Source organism: Phyllobates terribilis, unplaced genomic scaffold, assembly GCF_046119375.1.
Source record: "Phyllobates terribilis strain yellow unplaced genomic scaffold, ASM4611937v1 Scaffold_9__5_contigs__length_417890890, whole genome shotgun sequence".
Taxonomy (NCBI): domain Eukaryota; kingdom Metazoa; phylum Chordata; class Amphibia; order Anura; family Dendrobatidae; genus Phyllobates; species Phyllobates terribilis.
In genome coordinates, this window is record NW_027362769.1 from 298,764,243 (window position 1) to 298,771,236 (window position 6,994).

Genomic DNA, 6,994 nt, shown 5'->3' on the forward strand with positions numbered 1-6,994 from the left:
CCTGGTATGCATGGTCCCCTCACCCACCAATCCTGGTATGCATTGTCGTCCCCCCCTCATCCCCCAATCCTGGTATGCATGGTCCCCTCACCCCCCAATCCTGGTATGCATGGTACCCCTCATCCCCCAATTCTGGTATGCTTGATACCCCTCATCCCCCAATCCTGGTATGTATGCCCTTCTCATCCCCCAATCCTGGTATGTGTGGCCCCCTCATTACATATAGTTACATAGTTACATAGTTTATAAGGCCGAAAAAAGACAAGCGTCCATCCAGTTCAGCCTATTTCTTGTGCACTGCAGCTATTCCGCAGCATTGATCCAGGGGAAGGCAAAAAAAAAACCATGCAGTATAGGCCAATTTACATCATTGAGGAAAAATTCACTTCCTGACACCAATCTGGCAGTCAGATTAAATCCCTGGATTAATTAACTAAGCATAAGATGTAATTTTATTGTTCTCAAGAAAGGCGTTCAGGCCTCTCTTGAACTCATTAAGTGAGTTGGAGATCACCACTTCCTCTCCCAGAGAGTTCCAGAGTCTCACGGCTCTGACCGTAAAGAATCCCCTTCTATGCTGGTGCAGGAACCTCCTTTCCTCCAGACGCATAGTGTGCCCCCTCAATCCACTGGTTTTACTTTTTTCATGCTTGATTCCATCTTTCTTCCTCTTTAGCACTTATAGCAGATTCTTACTCCCACTATTGCACTATCACAGAGTCTTAGCAAAGGCCAATTTGATGTTGTCCCACTATGAGGATAGAAAGCTTCATACTGAGAAGATGAAAAGAAGGCACTGCTGAGATTTGAACTCAGGATCTCCTGTTTACTAGACAGGCGCTTTAACCAACTAAGCCACAGCACCACAAGCTGGTATGTATGGCACCTCTCATCCCTTTCACGCAGCACACATACAAAAAAATAAACACTTATACTCACCTATCTTCCCTGTGCTCCAGCGCTGCTGTGTCCTGTTCTGCTGGAGGCCGGGGGAGGAGTGTGGCGCCGGAGTACGCGCATGCACATACTGCGCTGTCCGGCACCATTTTGCTGAAGATACACTGCAAATTTGAAACAACGGATACTGGAAGCCTGTGCTAGCATTTCTTCTGTGGTGTTGCTATCAGTGTGTCAAGAGTGGGAGAAGAGGGTTGCATTGACAATCCAACACAGTATCACCTCTATGCTGATGACACACAGATCTACCTCTCTGGACCCGATATCTCCTCCCTACTAACCAAAATCCGACAATGTCTGTCCGCCATCTCATCCTTCTCTGCCAGATTTCTAAAACTCAACATGGATAAAACAGAGTTCATCATCTTTCCACCCTCTCATTCATATCCCCCGTCCGACCTATCCATCAACTTCAAAGGCTGTTCACTCTCCCCAGTCCCACAAGCTCGCTGCCTTGGGGTAACCCTGGACTCTGATCTCTCCTTCAAACCACATATCCAAGCCCTTTCCACTTCCTGCCGACTCCAACTCAAAAATATCTCCTGGATCTGCACATTCCTCAGCAAAGACTCTGCAAAAACACTAGTGCATGCCCTCATTCTCTCCCGCCTCGACTACTGCAACCTCCTGCTCTGTGGCCTCCCCTCTAACACTCTCGCACCCCTCCAATCTATCCTAAACTCTGCTGCTCGACTAATCCACCTGTCCCCCCGCTATTCCCCAGCCTCCCCCCTCTGTCAATCCCTTCACTGGCTCCCCATTGCCCAGAGAATCCAGTTCAAAACCCTAACCTCGGCATACAAAGCCATCCACAACCTGTCTCCCCCATACATCTGTGACCTAGTCTCCCGGTACTTACCTGCACGCAACCTCCGATCCTCACAAGATCTCCTTCTCTACTCCCCTCTTATCTCCTCTTCCCACAATCGCATACAAGATTTCTCCCGTGCATCGCCCCTACTCTGGAACTCTCTACCCCAACACATCAGACTCTCGCCTACCATGGAAGCCTTCAAAAGAAACCTGAAGACCTACCTCTTCCAACAAGCCTACAACCTGCAGTAACCACCGCTCCACCACATTACTGCATGACCTCCTCTACCCTCACCTACTGTATCCTCACCCATCCCTTGTAGACTGTGAGCCCTCGCGGGCAGGGTCCTCGTACCTCCTGTACCAGTCGCTGACTTGTTTTGTTAAGATTATGTAAATGTTTTTGCTATGTATATCCCTATCACATGTAAAGCGCCATGGAATAAATGGCGCTATAATAATAAATAATAATAATAATAGTAATAATGGGCATCACTTTGAACACATTTTATAAGTGGTCATAAACTTGTAAATAACTCATGAAAGAATAAAGTTCCGTTAAAACCAAGCACACCATTGTTTTTCTCATGAAATTCTCAATAAGGCTGATGTGTCACATGACCCTCTTCCCATTGAAAAAAATAAAGTTGAACCCAAAATGGTTAACTTCAAATGGCTGCCATGGTCACCACCCTCCTGGAAAAGTTTTTCCCCTCCCATATACTAATGTGCCACAAACAGGAAGTTGATACCAACCATTCCCATTTAATTTAGGTGTATCCATATAAATGGCCCACCCTGTATATATATATGTGTGTGTGTGTGTATAGTGCTCAGCATGAATGAGTACACCCCAACTGATTTATCAGAAATCCGTTACAGCTACTCAAGTTTGAGGTGTGCAGTCAAAGGGCCTGTAGCAAATGTGCAAATGTTACAAAGGCAAATACAGGGAGAATATTAAAAAAGAGAAGTTGAAGCTGTTTGTGTTCATGTGAACTTGAGCCACCATAATACCATGGACATACATTATATCAACCACACAGATTTTTAGAGTTCTAACTTTGTTTTTATACATTATATCTCAAAGGAAAAATGTCATATTTTACAGCCCCCAGAGGTCTAATAGAAGCATGTAAAAATAAAATATGCTGCATAAACGTATAAGTTTTTATTTACTATACCAGACAGTGAGCCTAATACTCTATAACTCTATAATACTCTATTACTATAGCAAAGATAAATAGGTTTTATACAATAATAATAATCTTTATTTTTATACAATAAGGGGTATCTGTTTGCAAATAGGGCAAAATGCTAATTATCCACCTAGTTACAAAATGTAAAAGTGCCAAGCATCTGCTCCTGGGATACGCTTTAGAAACGACCCAGTTAATGTGATAGGTGGGCACTCCTGCTGCCAGTACTGCGACACAGACTTTCAGCACTAGGAATCCTCTTGGCAGCATCTCCCTTTACACTCATTAATCAGTGCGTCTATGCTCAGCATTACTGGGCCCATATATAGAAGAAAAACGACTACGGCGGCTATGATTCATGATGAGATAATGGAGTATACCACCACTATGATCAATATATTAATGAACTATTCAGCTCGAAGCAGTAATAATCAATCGCTGATGCATTAATTACAGGACTGACGGCACTTACAGTACCTCATGTGACTATGGTATTACTATGGTGGTAAGGACAGAGATACATTTATTATGACTGCAGAGTCTGTTCTTCTTTGGCACATTTCATTTCACATAGCCTTTCATTTCCTTTGCTTTTATCCTGGGCCGCAGACTACTAAGATCTAAGAAACAACAGATGTTCTTGCATTCGTTTGCAGCTATCTCTATACAGTTTATATTCATATTCTCTGAGAATAGTGCGGCTGTGGTGATCAGTAGCTCATTTTAATTAACAATTTAGCATTACAATATTGCTGACTACATAGCGTTCATAGACGATTTCACATCAATTGTCTGTTTTTTCTTAGTGCATCAAAATAAAGTATGTCGTGCAACAATTACATTTTAGGTTTTGACTATTTTTTAAGTTACAGTAAACCTTGTAGGAAAACTCTGATTTTTGTCTGCAATTAACTGTAATGTGTGGAAAACTTCCCTTAGACCAGGACAATTTTTATCGGGTGGCCCGCTTTGTTGGTCCTGTAATATATGTAACTGTTTTATTAGATGTAATTTATTTCTTCTTAATTCTACAAAAAAATTATGAGCAAACAACACTTATCTATAATGATGCCTTATATACACACCAAGAAAATGTGGCACCCCAGGAGTCCGGTTGCCACATTGGCATTGCCTCCCTCACAGGGGGTGATGCCATGCCTAGAAGCAAGGAGAGGTGCCCTTATCAGGTAACACCAGCATCCAACACTTTTCCTGGCTCTAAACCAGAAGGGGAGCTTCCCCTTTAAATTAGAGCCTGGAGGTGGGGTTTAAAAAGTCAGTTGGAGTGAGAAAAGTGAGTTGGAGACAGGAGAGAGATGAGGGAGAACCTGGGGAAGGGAGCTGTGACCAAGCTCGACCCAGAGAAAAGCGCAAGAAACCGGACACCGGAGTCCGTGGTTGTGGGCCACTGAAGTCCTGGCAGCTAAATCCGGAGGGCAGGAGACTGCAGGTCTCCTGGCCCCACCAACGCCTGGTGGCTCAGCAGTATACTAGAGCCTGGAGCCGCCACGAAGGAGCGATGCCTGAAAAAGGCTTGAGCTGCCTGCCATACGGGTGAGGATGACACAATTGCTCAGGAGAGAGGGCCGCAGCATAGCTTTAGGCAGCAGGGCCAAAAGGGGACAGCGCAGACGGAAGGCCTACAACTCCACCTGGCGAGGTGGATTCCCAAATTGCTTGTAGGCTGCCCAGATCTCCATTAATTTCTGTTACCAGTGCCCCGATCTACACCATCAAACCTCAAGTAAAGGTAGAGGAAACCACCCTTGTGTCGTCTGGTCATTGTCTGCGCCCTCAGCCCCGCACTACACTGTCCCTGCGGACAACATCTACTACATCAAATCTCCATATACTGCCCTGGAGCTTAGCTCTGCCCGTGGAGAGCTGAACCAACTCTGCTGTGTCACTCTCAGCCCCAGTGGATCTGCACCGCAGCGGCGGCCCCACCTAGCCACATACCACGGGTGGCGTCACAAACATTATCCCCAAATTGACTTTCCCTTTTCTTTATTTGACCTCCCGGGGCCACGGACCGGGTCACTGCCACGGTGACTACCCCGAAAAGGACTGGCCCGGCTACCGAGTTCCCCATGGCCCCAGAGGGCGCATCACAATGTGTTAATATGCATGGCAGTGTCTAACCACATTCAATTGATGCAAATAGTGAAGAGGGAGGGGACTGCAAATGATGAAGTGAGAGGGGGAGGGGACTGCAAATGAGGAAGTGCGAGGGGGAGGGGGAGTGCAAATGATGAAGTGAGAGGTGGAGGCGACTGCAAATGATGATGTGAGAGGGGGAGGGGACTGCAAATGATCAAGTGAGAGGGTGAGGGGGACTGCAAATGATGAAGTGGGGACAGGGGACTGCAAATGATGAAACGAGGGGGAGTGCAAATGATGAAATGAGGGGGGACTGCAAATGATGAAGTGAGGAGGGAGACTGCAAATGATGAAATGAGGGGGGAAGGGGGACTACAAATCATAAAGTGGGGTGAAGACTGCAAATGATGAAGCAAGGAGGGGGACGGGGGACTGCAAATGATGAAGTGAGGGGGGAGGAGGACTGCAAATGATGAAGTGGGGGTGGGGACTGCAAATGATGAAGTGGGATGGGGATGGGAGAATGCAAATAATGAAGTGGGGTGGGGACTACAAATTATGAAGTGAGGGTAATGGGGGATTGCAAATGATGAAGTGGGGTGGGGATCGGGGACTGCAAATGATGAAGTGAGGGGGGAGGAGGACTGCAAATGATGAAGTGGGGGTGGGGACTGCAAATGATGAAGTGGGATGGGGATGGGAGAATGCAAATAATGAAGTGGGGTGGGGACTACAAATTATGAAGTGAGGGTAATGGGGGATTGCAAATGATGAAGTGGGGTGGGGATCGGGGACTGCATATGATGAAATGAGAGGTGGTGGGGGACTGCAAATGATGAAATGAGGGGGGAGGGGGACTGCAAATGATGAAGCGATGGTGGGGACTGGGGACTGCAGATGATGAAGTGGGGTGGGGACTGGTAACTGCAAATGATGAAGTGAGGATGAGATAGGGGGACTGCAAATGATGAAATCAGGGGGGAAGTGGACTGCAAATGATAAAGTGGGGTGGGGACTGCAAATGATGAAATGAGGGGAACATGGGGGACTGTAAATGATGAAGTGAGTTGGGGATGGGTGACTGCAAATGATGAAGTGAAGGTGGGATGGGGGACTGCAAATCATGAAGTGGGGTGGGGACTGGGGACTGCAAATGATGAAATGAGGGGGGATGGGGGACTGCAAATGATGAAGTGAGGGGTAGGAAGATGGGGCAACCATCACCGCAAAGGAGGGGCCGATGGAGCAAGAAGCATCGACCCTCTTGCTGCATAAGGCACGTAGACAAAATAAAACTATCTATTTTGACACCGCTCTGCACTGGTCATGGTGTGGTGGTATTTGTCCCTTGTATGTGGTATTATTCTTTCACTATGTGGTGGCAATATGTGGTCCGGCCATGGTGTGACGGTTTTTGTCCCTTGTATGTGGTATTATTGGTCATTTTAAAAAATGTATGTGACACATTCCGTTAAAGAAATAAATAAAATATATATAAAAAGAGTAATGGATATTTAAAAAATTCTTTTAATAGGTTAGAGTAGGGCCCGGCCAAAAGAGTCTACCTTGTCATGGTGGCAGCTTAAAAAATCTTTTGGCCAAGACAAAAGCTTCTGGCTATGTATGTGACATGCTTGATGGGAACTGTTAATGTGTTGTGAAAACGAGGCCCAGAAGTGGAGTTTTTCCAAGAGTGGGCGGTGAGACTGTGGAAGGTTCTAGGGGTGGATTCAGAGCTGGGGTGGAGTCTGGACGGAGTCTTAAGGGGTCCCGAAAATTTTGCCAGTATGGGGCCCTTTAAATTCTTGGTGGCAGCCCTGCCCCTATATGCAGTATGAGGAAACACACTGCTCCCTATATACAGTGTGAGCACACACACAGCACCTCCTATATGTAGTATGAGCCAACACACAGCCCCCCATTTA

General features: G+C 46.3%; 1 non-coding gene across 1 annotated transcript; it reads right to left on the reverse strand.

Annotated features, from left to right (window-relative positions):
- Window positions 1-791: 791 nt before the first annotated feature.
- On the reverse strand, window positions 792-865 carry TRNAT-AGU (transfer RNA threonine (anticodon AGU)). The gene has a single exon. It is a non-coding gene; the product is annotated as a tRNA-Thr (tRNA).
- Window positions 866-6,994: the final 6,129 nt, after the last annotated feature.